The sequence below is a fragment of the Kogia breviceps genome, chromosome 9 (assembly GCF_026419965.1).
Source record: "Kogia breviceps isolate mKogBre1 chromosome 9, mKogBre1 haplotype 1, whole genome shotgun sequence".
In the NCBI taxonomy this organism is placed as follows: domain Eukaryota; kingdom Metazoa; phylum Chordata; class Mammalia; order Artiodactyla; family Physeteridae; genus Kogia; species Kogia breviceps.
The window spans coordinates 6,950,076-6,962,677 of record NC_081318.1 but is presented as its reverse complement, the minus strand read 5'-3'; the positions used below and the strand labels follow the sequence as shown (position 1 = coordinate 6,962,677).

The 12,602-nt window shown below is 48.0% G+C and overlaps 2 non-coding genes across 2 annotated transcripts; one reads left to right on the top strand and one right to left on the bottom strand.

Annotated features, from left to right (window-relative positions):
- Nucleotides 1–4,960: 4,960 nt before the first annotated feature.
- TRNAC-GCA (transfer RNA cysteine (anticodon GCA)) lies at nucleotides 4,961–5,032 on the bottom strand. Its single transcript has one exon. It is a non-coding gene; the product is annotated as a tRNA-Cys (tRNA).
- A 6,498-nt stretch (nucleotides 5,033–11,530) lies between these two features.
- TRNAC-GCA (transfer RNA cysteine (anticodon GCA)) lies at nucleotides 11,531–11,602 on the top strand. Its single transcript has one exon. It is a non-coding gene; the product is annotated as a tRNA-Cys (tRNA).
- The last annotated feature ends 1,000 nt before the right edge of the window (nucleotides 11,603–12,602 follow it).

Here is a 12,602-nt window from a genome sequence, read left to right as displayed (position 1 = left end):
GAGGGCACATGCCCGAGTCCTCACTACCAGACAGTGGGAGACCAAGTGTCTAGTATTTTTGGCTTATGGAGTAAGGAATGAGGTATGCCTTTCAGTAAAATCCACGTAATTGCATATTCCCCAAACGTGATAGGGTTCAGATGCTGTGCCGTCAATAAAAGATAACGTTCCCCACGGCCCGCGTGAGTGGGGACATGGATTATGGAAGTCACCTGGGGCTGCAGGAGAGCAGAGGAGCCTTCCTGTAGATGTGATCTGATCTTCCTGTAGATCAGCCTGTGAAAGGAAACTGGAATCTCAACACTCAGAGCCTGGATTGGATCTGATCTGATCTTCCTGTAGATGTGATCTGATCTTCCTGTAGATCAGCCTCTGAAAGGAAACTGGAATCTCAACACTCAGAGCCCAGACTTGAACCTGGGGTGGCAGTCATCTGGTCTATGCTGCAAATAATCATTCAAACCATTTCGAATATAGGATTGGATTAAACCTTCATTCAAACATGTTTGAAAATCAGAGATTTTATTTACTAATCTATTTTTATTTTAAAAATTTATTTTATTCAAGTGTAGTTGATTTACAATGTTGTGTTAATCATAGCTGTATTAGTCAGGTATTCCCACAGTAATGCTTCAAAACAAATCATCCCAAGATTCTGATTCATGCAACAGTAAGCATTTGTTTTCATGTTCATAGGGCAGCAGCACGGATACCAAACAGTGGATCTAGGCTGGGCTTTCCCTGGTGGCCCTGCTTCAAGCTGTGGGTCCGTCTGTGCTTGGTTTCTGTCTGTTCATTCTGGAGTCCCAGTTGGAGGAGTAGCAGCTAGCAGGGGAAGCTTTTTTTTTTTTAGGGGAAGCTTTTTTGCAGGGCAATGGCAGCAACTCAAAAAGGCAAGCTCAACAAGGCAGGCAGCTTGCAAGCCTCTGCTTGTATCACGTGAGCTCACATCCTGTCCGTCAAAGCCAGTCACAGGACCAAAGCCGTAAATCAAAGGCAGGGAAATGTATCCCACTTCTAATGGGAGGTTCTGAAAAGTCTTGTGGCAAAGGGCACAGATAGAATAAGTGAAGCACTGGGGCTCACTGTTTAATCTACCATGGTCTGCCCTCTTGGTTGTAATTATTTACATCTCTCCCGCGTGCAAAATACACTCAGCTTTATCCCAAGTCCCCAGAGCCTCAGGCAATCAGACAAAGTCCAGGATCTACATAAGATCCAGGTGAGATCTACATAAGATCTCTTGATCTGGAAATATATGAACTTAAGAGATAAGTTATCCACCCCTCACAGACGCCAAATCCAGTGACAGTACAGGAACAGACTTACCGCAGTAAACATTTACATTCAAAGACTGAACAAAATAGGAAGCACACACAGTCACAGAAACTGGGTATGCAAAATAAACTGCCATGCTCCCTTCTACATTTGGGTACAGCCAGAGCCTCCTCCTAGATACCGATTTCAGTATTTGCCAGTCTTATTCACAATAATGTTGCATAACAAGCCACCCCCGACCAGTAACACACAGTGATAAGCATTTATTGTCACGCCCATGGGTTTGCAGATTGAATTTGAATCGGCTGGTCTAGGCTGGGCTTGGCCGGGTGGGTGGGCTTCAAGCTGTGGGTCTAGTTGGCCTTAGCTCCCTCAGTGAATTGGGCTCAGGACTGGGTCTTGTGTGTTCATGTTGGGGCCCAGGCGGAAGGAGAGAAGCTTGCAGGGCAAGCACATCTCAGGGTAAGGGTGGAAGTCCCAGAGGGCAAACCCAACCTTGCACGTAGATCTCAAGGCCCTGCTTGTATCATATCTACCGACATCCTGTTGGCCAAAACACGTCACATGGCGTGCCAGTTATCAATTTATTGACTGGCAGCTCCAAATTCAGCCTTCTGTACCTGCTGTGGGATAACGGACTGGATGGATTCTTTAAGCATTTCGCCTTTAAGTGAGCGCAATGTTAACTGTTGTCAGTAGAGGGCGCAGGAGGGACACTGCAGGAGAAAGGGGACTTCTCGCTCTGGCTCTGGCTGCAGGTTGGGCGGTGGTGCAGGTGTGTAAGGACACCTGGTGTGCTCTGCGCCAGGCACAGGCTAGAGAATGAAATCCCTTGGTGACCTCGCTGGGCTGGTGACCACCTCCATACCCTACCCCCGGCCCCACTCCCGGGCCCCCAACCCCCTCTGTGTACCTGGCTGCTAGCCTCAGCTTGCCTCCGCCCAGAGGTCTGGTTCCTACGTCCTCCAGGCACAGACACTGCACGCTCCAGGACCCGCACTTCCGCGTGGCTTACCTGAGTCCCCAAAGGCTGCTTCCTGCTTGCATGGCAACCGTGAACGGGTCTGGCTGGGGCAACCTGGTGAGCGGGCAGCGGCCCCCCCCTTCCTCCATGAGGTCTGGATCCTAGCTTCGGGGAGGGGTTCCCCTTCCAAATTTGCCCTTGCTTGGACCCCTCGCCTCAAGGGTACCTTTAGAGTTTTCTTTGCACCTTAAGAGTTATCCTATTTTCATAGCGCAAGGATTCTTTATAATACATTTCCCATGTTTAAATTACTGTGTAGTTTCTGTCTCCTGACTGGCCTAGACTGAGACGTTCTGCCGAGCCCAGAGAAAAGGGGTGCAGGGGACACCGGCTTCTGGAGGAGAGACAGAAAAGCCACAGAGCAGAAGACACAGAAACAGAGAGAGGTGAACTACAGTCAATAGGTCCACCTACCATACTTCACTGTGACAGAGCAGAGAAGACATCTGAAAAAACAACACAGTCTGGGGAAAAGCGGTGGCGAGGGCTGCCACGGAGGACACGTTATTTAGCAGGATGTGCTATCAGCGAGGCCATTTACATGTATTTGACAATAGAGCAGGCCACTATGGGGCACCCGGAGTTGAACCGGGGACCTTCTGGTCTGCAGGCAAACGCTCCAGCCCTGAGCCATACCCGCTTCCCCGGCAGGAGATCCTCATTAGCTTATTTCACGTGTGGCCACACCCAAGCATTCCGTAATTCCTCTGAAACGGACACACCCACCACAAACTGACTGGAGACCATTCTCGGGCCACGAGTTCACCTTTCCAGCCCCTAGAGGCCCCTCCTTGTCTAATAAGAGCATTTCCACTCTAGCTGCAACCAGAACTGCAGGCCGCGAGTAGGGAGGCGCCAGCCTTGAGAACTGGGGCTTCTAGGGCTGGGACCCGTGCCCCGCCACCCTTCCTTCCTTCCCTCCTCGCCCCGCTCCCGTGCTCTGCCCCGTCCTCCCCAGCTCTCACCGAACCCCTCCATCGCGCACTCCGCTCTCCTCCGCTCTCCCGGGGCTGCTCCCCACCTGAGGCTGGGTCCTAGGGGCTGCGCTGAACCCAGGGGAGATAGCGCCCCAGACGCGGCAGCCCTGAGTCCTTCGGTAGCACAACCCGGGAAGCTGAGATGAGGCATAAAGGCTATTATTTGGGAGCCCACAACCCTGGGACCAAGGGGCCCTGGTGTGTGGTCAGAGACCTCTCTTTCCCTCTGCGCCGGGGCGGCAAGGCTCAAGCCCTGCGTGGGCCTCTTTCCTCCGCAGACCTCCGGCCCCCCGGGCCCACGCAGTGGAATATTACTCGGCGATAAAAAGAAATGAGCTATCGGTCCACGGGAAGATGTGGAGGAACATTACATGCATACTGGTAAGTGAAAGAGGCCAGTGTGAAAAGGCTCCAAATTGTATACTTCCGACTATATGACATTCTGGAAAAGGCAAAACTGTGAAGACAGCAGACAGATCAGTGGTTGCCAGGGACTTGTGGGGAGGGAGAGAGGGATTAGTAAGTACAGCAGGGGGAGTTTTTAGGGCAGGGAAACTATTCTGTGTGATATTGCAATTGTGGGTCCATGACATTATGCAATTGCCAAAACCCCACAAAACTCTACAAAACTGTACAACACAAAGCATGAACCTTAATGTAAACCGTGGACTTCGGTTAATAATAATGTTTCAATATTCATTCACCATTTTTATCAAATGTCACACTATTGTAAAATGTTAATGTTGGGGCAACTGGGAGGCAGCAGCTGAGGTGAGGGGTAGAGGGGAACTCTATACTTTCTACTCAATTTTTCTGTAAACCTAAAACTGCTCTAAAAAACAGTGTCTATTAATTGTTTTTAAAGTGATAGCAGTTAGGGCTACCTGGATTATGAATCAGAGGTTTCATGATCCATGTTTAAATGATCTACCCATGAGCTGTTAGTATCTAAAAAGCATCTTTCCACCCATAATGCTATCTGGATCTGTGACTCAGCCAGCCACCCGGGTATCCGTGGCCTTCCATGAAGCCGGGGGTCTGCCCCGTGGCAGATGAACACCTTTCCCACCAGGGCTCCTTCCCATTCCCTCCCTCCTTGCCCGCCTGGCAGCTTCTCAGGCCCCTGCAAAGGGCACCGGCTTTGCTAATCATACACGTTTAGGCAAAATGCCCTTTAGAATCATCCAGTATCGTCTTCCCCAAAACGTGTCTGTCCAGTTGGCTAGTGCTTGCAGGGTAGGAAGAGGTGGGAGGAAGAGTAGAGTCTGTGTTGTTTTTAAAATAAAGGTATCCAGACCCCTCCTCAGTCTCTGGGGCACAGCTGCTAATTCAGTCGGCTCCCTGGACCTTCCTGCCTATTAGCTCACCTGAAAAGGGAAATAGTAAATGGGAGAACTGACCTAGCATACACGTTTCTCCTCGGGTCAAGACAAAACCTCTAATTCTGGTTTCTCCTCGGGTCAAGACAAAACCTCTAATTCTGGTTGAGGAAAACTTCCAATCATTTTCTGAGTCAGAGGATGACCTTTCCTACCTTTTCTCCCCTCTCCTGTCCTGTCTGCTAACCCCCTCTAGAGGAAAGTCGCCAAATTTAGAGAGCTACCTAACAAGGGGCGGGTGTCCCTACTGAGGAGGTTTACGGTGACCCCCTGTGTGGGTTCAGGATGGAAAGAAAACCAACAGGGGGCACCCGGATTTGAACCAGGGACCTCTTGATCTGCAGTCAAATGCTCTACCCCTGAGCTATACCCCCCCGCCCACGGATTCCAGGTTCTTAACTTGCATTATTTCAGTATGTCTCAATACCCAGGTATGCTGTACACTGCAATTATCAGCCGCTCTCAGCGAGCTGGTGAGAACCTGCAGAACTGCGTCCCTCAGCGACGCCCTCTGGTCACCAACCTGCCCTTAATTTCCCACAAAAGTGCTTACTTCTTATTGGATGCTTCCTCTACAGACTGAATGTCAGCTGTTCGTTTGTTTTCTTTTTTCTTCTGTGTGAAACTAATAATCCCTCATCCATCTGCTTTTTGTCCTGTGGATTTATACATATTTATTATAATTAGGAAAATGTTATTTCTAAAAATTGTATAAGTGAAAATATAGACAAAATAAAGTAAAATTAAATAGCTCTGACAGATACGTATCGGGTTGGCCAAAACGTTCGTTCAGGTTTTTCCGTAAGATGTTACAAACGAACGTTTTGGACAACCCAATATCTTAGCAGGGAAAAAACACATTTCTTCCCCCAAGGAAGTAAAAAACTCAAACCATATCTCCAATCTCTGCAGCCTCAAATGTACTGTTTGCACTGTTAAATGTATAGGTTTTTTTTAAAAAAAAATTTTATTGGCGTAGACTCGATTTACAATGTGTTAGTTTCAGGTGTACCGCTGTACGGGGTTTTAAAAAACATAAATATTCGGAATTAAACCCAGGATATCCACAGTTACTAAGGATTGTTCCAAATGTGTATTTTGTCACTGTTTCTAAATTATGTACTCTCTTCCCTTACTATTTGTGTGTTACTTACAAAATATGTTGTAGCTAAGAATTATCATCCAAAGTATTAAGCACTGATAAACATATTGTTTTATGCACATGAACCATGTATTTCAAAGTTTTTTAAAAATTTGATGCTTTGGTGAGAAGCACAACTGAAGAATAAAGTTGTCTTTACTGACATTTTATAACATTATAAAATAAATATTTTTTAGGTAGGAAGAAAAATAACTTCCAGTCTAGAATTCTGAACCCAGGTAAACTAACATTCAAGCAAGAGGACAAAATAAAGACATTTCAGATGTGCAAAACCAAGAGTATTTATTGGAGCAGAGCCTCACTCAGTTCAGAAGGAGAAAGGAGGGAGATGAACCCCGGGGAGAAACAAGAGGATGAAAGCTGAGGGCTGGCTCCCCTGTGGTGCCGTCTCGCCTGAGCTAGGGGCTGCCACTTGCGATCTTCATTTAGAGATCCCGTAGGCTTCTCAAACCAAACATGGGCAAGAGGGAATTATTAGTTCTCACCCTTAACCGGCTCCCCGCCCCTCAACTGCGTTGCCCAACTAAGTAAAGGCACGATTCTCCCGGAGACTCTGCCGGACACCTGCCAGCCAGTGTCAATTCATCTCTTTTGCATCCAAAGCCCACGGCAAGTCATGCCGGCTCTTCGGTAGGATGTATCAGTGTCTGAGCCCATCTGGCCGCCCACCATCAGGAGTTGCGGTCAAGGCCCTACTGTCTGTGCCCCACCAAACCCACTGTCACACTCTCCTGACAGCTCTCCCCGTCCATCTACTTCCACTGGGCACCATCGTGATCTTTTGAAACGTGAGTCAGATTCCATGTCCCGCTTGGTTCAGTAGCTTCCTGCTCTGCTTGGAATGAAATCCCAAGTCCATCCTCCTTGGAACCCGCAGGAGCTGGCCCTGGCTGCTTCTCCCCTCAAGCCCTTCCTTTCCTGTTCTCAGCACTTGCCCCAGCCATACTGGTCTTTGCTGTTCCGCCAAAGCATCAAACACGCTCCACTTTGGAGCCTGGCACCTTTCCCTGGACACAGGCCGGGGCCCCTTCCCATCACTCCCTGCTCCGTCCAGAGTCCGCTCAGCAGCAAGGCCTCCTCTGGCCGCTTTGTTTAAATTGCACCCCATCATTTTTTAGCCCTTTGCTCTGTTTTTGTTTTTCTCACAGTCCCTATTATGACCTGCGTTACAGCAATATAGATTTCTGTTAATTGTCTGTCACCCTCATCGTGATGGAAGCTCCAGGAGGGCGGCCCCTTCATCTGTTTCCTTCTGTGTGTCTGGCGCTTAGTGAGCTCTCAAAACTATTTGTTGTATAAATGGATGAATAAACGTTAAACAAAGAAACGGATCAACATGCAGACAAAGACGTTCACCCTCACCTCTAGGGTGAGCAGCGTACAATCCACGGAGGGGCTGAACAGACACAAAGGTGGAGGAAGTGTGCATCTACTCTCTGCTTGAGCTGGGACGTCACTTTCTCCTGCCCTCAGACCTCAGTTCTCCTGCTTCTCCGGCCTTTGGACTCAGACCAGACCTTACACTATTGGCTATCCTGGTTCTCAGGCCTCCGAGCTTGGATGGAACTACACCACCTGCTTTCCTGGACCTCCAGCTCGCGGAGGACAGACGGTGAAACCTCTCAGACTCCATAATCACTGAGCCAATTCCTCATAATAAATCCCTTTCTATTTCTATATGTAACTATATGCATCCTGGCGGTTCTGTTTCTATGGAGAACCCTAACACGGTGACTCTATGTCCTAGTTTGCTTGGGACTCTGGTCCCAGCACCAATAGGAATAGCATCCCTTTTCCCTCACAAAGGTTTCCTGGTTGGATGATAAATAGACGTTTCTCCAACACATGGTGAAAGTGGAATTACAAACTAGCGGGGAAAGTGCCAAATTGTTCAACAAGTGGTACTGAAATAACTGGTCTTCCATATTAAAAACAACAACTACTATTACTACTTAAAAACCCTCACCACACAGAAAGGTAGATTCCAGATGAATTAAAGACCTAAATGTGAAAAAAAAAATTTTTTAATTATTTGAATTAAAAATAGGAGACTTTCAGGAACAGTTCTTGGAACTTTCTGAGATGCTGTTCCCGGGTTATAGTCCTCAAATTTGGCTCAAATAAAAATTTTCCACTTCTTTCATAAAAAAAAAAAAAAAGGAGACTATCTTTATACTCTCAGGGAAGGGAAGGATTTCTTAACACAAAAGACAAGTATTGCTTCTTAAAAAAAGATAGATTGATTTGTTTTCATCAAAAGAAAGACTAAGAGCTTCCCTGGTGGTGCAGTGGTTGAGAGTCTGCCTGCTGATGCAGGGGACGCGGGTTCGTGCCCCGGTCCGGGAAGATCCCACGTGCCACGGAGTGGCTGGGCCCGTGAGCCATGGCCGCTGAGCCTGCGTGTCTGGAGCCTGTGCTCCGCAACAGGAGAGGCCACAACAGTGAGAGGTCCACGTACCGCAAAAAAAAACAACAAAAAAGGAAAAAAATAACATTTTAAGATGATTAACAGTTGTTTCTCCATGGAGAGAGGCATGATATCATTTGCAGTCTTTCACCAAAGTATCTTCATCTGACTTAATGACAGCTAGCTTGAACCGTAGGTCAGATTTCCAAATGTGGTGATTTCATTTCATATTATTTCTGTTAAGTCATGATAACTTAAAGTTCATAAGGTATAGTAGCAAGTGTTTGGTGATCCTGGCAGGTAATTACGGTTATTCAAATTTCTCACTAAAGACTGCTTTCCGCCCTCACTCAGATATGAGGTTGACAAGTGCATGGTCCTCAAACCTGGGAGTTGAGTACGCCAACGTGGGAGAGAACAGCGAACGTATTTCTAGTCCACTCTGGCTTTGGGAGGTATTTGCTTAGATTCTTCTGTGGCATTTGGAGGTGGTTTTCACATTTGCCTAGTGACACACCATTGGTTCCTGTCTCTACCGTGAATGAACAAAATCATCATGCATGGGGAATAATAAACACAACTATTGAATTATTGTTCCCCAACAGGTCTTCTGAACCAAACAACAGAAAAGCATGGTATTAAAGCCCCGGAGTGATAGATTCTGGAGATTCAAAATATCTGTACACCTGAGATATTCCACTTGTGCCTCAAGGCCATAGAAATGGGCCTTCTCAGCATTTTGAAGAAATGTTGTAATCTTCTCTCTCATTTCAAAAACTCATGCAAGCAGTCTCAGCAGCCAATATTTGTCAGTGTGGAAACTCAGAATCGCGTATTCAATCCCGTTTCTTTGGCCAGGATGCTAAAATGATAGCTCCTGGGGGTAGCCGGCACCCCTCGGGGTTCCTTGTCCTGTAGCTGCGTCACTGCAGTCTCTGCCTCTGTCTTCACACGGCGCTCTTCCTGTTTGCGTGTCTGTCTCTTCTCCTTTTATAAGGACACGAGTCATTGGACTAGGACCCACCCTAATCCACTCTAACCTCATTTTATTAACCTCACTAATAATATCTGCAAAGGCCCTATTTCTAACTGGGTCACTTTCACAAGTACCGGGGTTAGCACTTCAACATATCTTTTGATGAGCACAGTTCACCCCATACAAAAGGCTTGCCTGCTCCTTAGACACACAGAAGCAGCAGTCAGTTCCTGGAGTCTGAAAGTGGTGTCGAGAGTAAAAGGTACCCACTAGGGGTTGTTGACATGCAAGGGCTTGTCGCTCAGAGGCAAAGCTTTCTGGCTACAGATCAAGAGGTCACTGGTTCAAATTCACATCCACCTTATTTATTCCCTACTGTTCGCCACAAAGATGTCTGAGAAAGTGAACAGGAGCTCAGAGGGAGAAGGTACAAATCTGCTCAGATAACACCGGTGCACTGCAGTTGTAAAATGTCAAAACAATCCTCTTAGAGAAACGTTCTTCTCTAAAACCGGAGACTATCAGAAACTGCTGTGTGGAATTTTATCAGTGAGAATAAAACTGCCCGCTTTTTCCGGAGCTGATATTATTCACCCGGTATCCCCAGAGTCCAGCACAGTTTCCAGTTCATGGCAAGTGCTCGGAAACATTTGTTTCACACGTGTGTGCCCATTGGTCCTCCTCAAAGAGCACTGAAATCTCAGCTTCTGCTGAGGGCACCACAGTGCCCAGCACACAGCAGGACCCTAAGAAATGAAAGTTGAATAAAAGCTCCAAGAAGCCTCCAACGTCAAGGACGTGGCCGCATCTCTAGAGAACTCCAGGCTCCCATGTTCCAACCTGGATACTCTCCTTTGTGGGGCCGAAGATACCCTCTCGTCCTCTGTTTCCTCATCTGTGATACAGAAGTAATAACACAACCCCCTGGGGATGGATTTTTCTGAGACAAACTGGGATCTTCAGCTCAAATTGTGCTGCTCTGGATGGAAGAGGTGGGTCTGCTCCTTGACTTGCTTGAACAAGTTTTCCCCATATTGGGGAGGGAGGCAGAAGCTTCTTAAGATTTAGCTTCCTACATGGTAAACGGGGAAGAGGGCTAACCCAGGACAGAGTAGACCACCCTCGGGGTTCCCGGCAGGCACTGGGAGGAAAGGGAGAGGGTCTCAGGACACCCGTCTTTGGTGGAGTACACACAGAAGAAGCCATGGTGAACAAGGCGCCCTGGGTGTGGCTGCGAGTGTGAAAGGGCCTGGCCACAGATGTGTGGATCTAGAGCAGTGAGTGGTTCTCAAAGCGTGGCCCCACACCAGCTGCATCAGCATTACCTGAGAACTTGCTAATCAGAAACTTTCAGGGGGGAGCCCAGTCATCTTTGTTTTAACAAGCCCTCCAGATGATTTTGATGCACCCTAAAATTAAGAACCACGGGTCTAGAACAGAGTTCAAAGGATGAGTAGTCTGGTGGTGGTCCTTGGTTTTCATCCTGTCTCTTCCCACCAGCTCTGGCTGACCCTGGGGCAAGTGATAGAATCCCTAACCCATCCCCTTCTTGGGTGTTTCAGTACCTGAGTCTTCCTGCAGGTGGCGCAGAAGAAGCCGACGTAGATCTGTGGCAGGTGTTCCTCAAAGTGGGGTCTCCCGACCCTCTATAAGGGAGCTTGTTCCTAACCCCAGATCGCATCTGCATGTTTGACAAGATCGCAAGATGACTCCTAAGCACAGGAAATCTGAGGGCTGGCCCAAAGGGTGCAGTCCACGCACCAGATCAAATCCTGCTGTCCCCATTAGCTTTTCCGTGTGGCTCTTGAGCTGCACGGCACTCTGCTCCGCTAAGCCCATATTCTAGTCCCCTTGATGGTCCCGAGCAATTTCTTCAGAGGCTCCCGTTATGTAGTCTTTACATTTTCTGATGGACGGAAGATAGGGACAAGAGGAAGATGAGAGAGTCATTGGTTTAATTACAGGGTCCTGAACCCAAAGTCAGGAGGACGGATTCAGGTCCTGAGCCTGTCTGTACGGCTCTGTGTGTGCTTGGGCAGACCAGTAATCCTGCATCTCTGTTTGCAGATCCCATTGTGAAGGGCACAGACTAGCGACCCTGAAGTCTCTTCCTGCTATAAATATCTGTGTCAGTGCTTTTCCAGAGAGAGCAGGGAGGTGGCTACAGGGAGGGGGAAACTGTTGCTTATTTTGCATCAAGGAAATAGAATTAAAGTGAGGCCAGCTTGGCAGCTTTCAGCGTGATGAACATCTATGGCAAAAATTTATAGGAATTTTGGGCATGGCTGCACAGGTGTAAGGTGGTACTAATGCCTATACCTGTGTCAGGGGGCATAGCTCAGGGGTAGAGCATTTGACTGCAGATCAAGAGGTCCCTGGTTCAAATCCAGGTGCCCCCTGCTGTCCTTCACTTTTGCTAGTTGGAGTTAGCAAAAGGTGTTGCTAGGTTCTGCTCCTTTCCCTAATGCCGGGCCTCAGTATACAGAGCCTTCTCAAATCTGGGAAAAAGTCCAGGGTAACTTAAAACCCTGTCACTGAGCACTCCAACCCCAGAGTGATAAGTTCCTCCAACTCTGACTTTTTAATTTCACTTCCCACAGGTCTTGTTCTCCATAGGCTTGTTTCTACATGTTTTCATTGTCCTAAATCAGTGCTGTGCTGCTTAGTGGTTAGTGCTTAACGACCAGCTCTTGGGGTTGTTGCTACAAAGCACTGATCTGTAGTGTTTTCCAATTTCATGGTGTAAATAATCTCGCCGTATCCAATGTCAAGCCACAAACGTAAGATCACTGATCACGCGGTTGGGAAGACATGTTAACAAGTGACTCTCTGGTGCAGGCCAGCTTGAACACACCACTGTCCCTAATCCATCTTCTCTATAGTGGCATGGGCTCTGTGACCCGCCCCCTCACTCTATCCTCACGATGTTTACAGACATCAGAGCAGTGGATGTTATGGAATCAGCCATTTACTCAAGACATATTTGAGTCCTAATCAATGCCAGACACAGCAAAGACAGAGCTCAGCAAGAACTGTTTGTGGTGGGCAAAGGAGTCAAATTAAGAAATGGTCAGGGGCTTAGCTGGTGGTGCAGTGGTTAGGAATCCGCCTGCCAATGCAGGGGACACTGGCTCGAGCCCTGGTCCGGGAAGATCCCACGTGCTGCGGAGCAACTAAGCCCGTGCGCCACAACTACTGAGACTGCGCTCTGTAGCCGGTGAGCCACGGGCCTAGAGCCCGTGCTCCACAACAAGAGAGGCCACCGCAATGAGAAGCCCGCCCACCGCAACGAAGAGTAGCCGCTCCAGCAACTAGAGAAAAGCCCCCGCGCAGCAACGAAGACTCAACGCAGCCATAAATAAATAATAAATAAATGGTCAAATGAACGATAAGGATAGC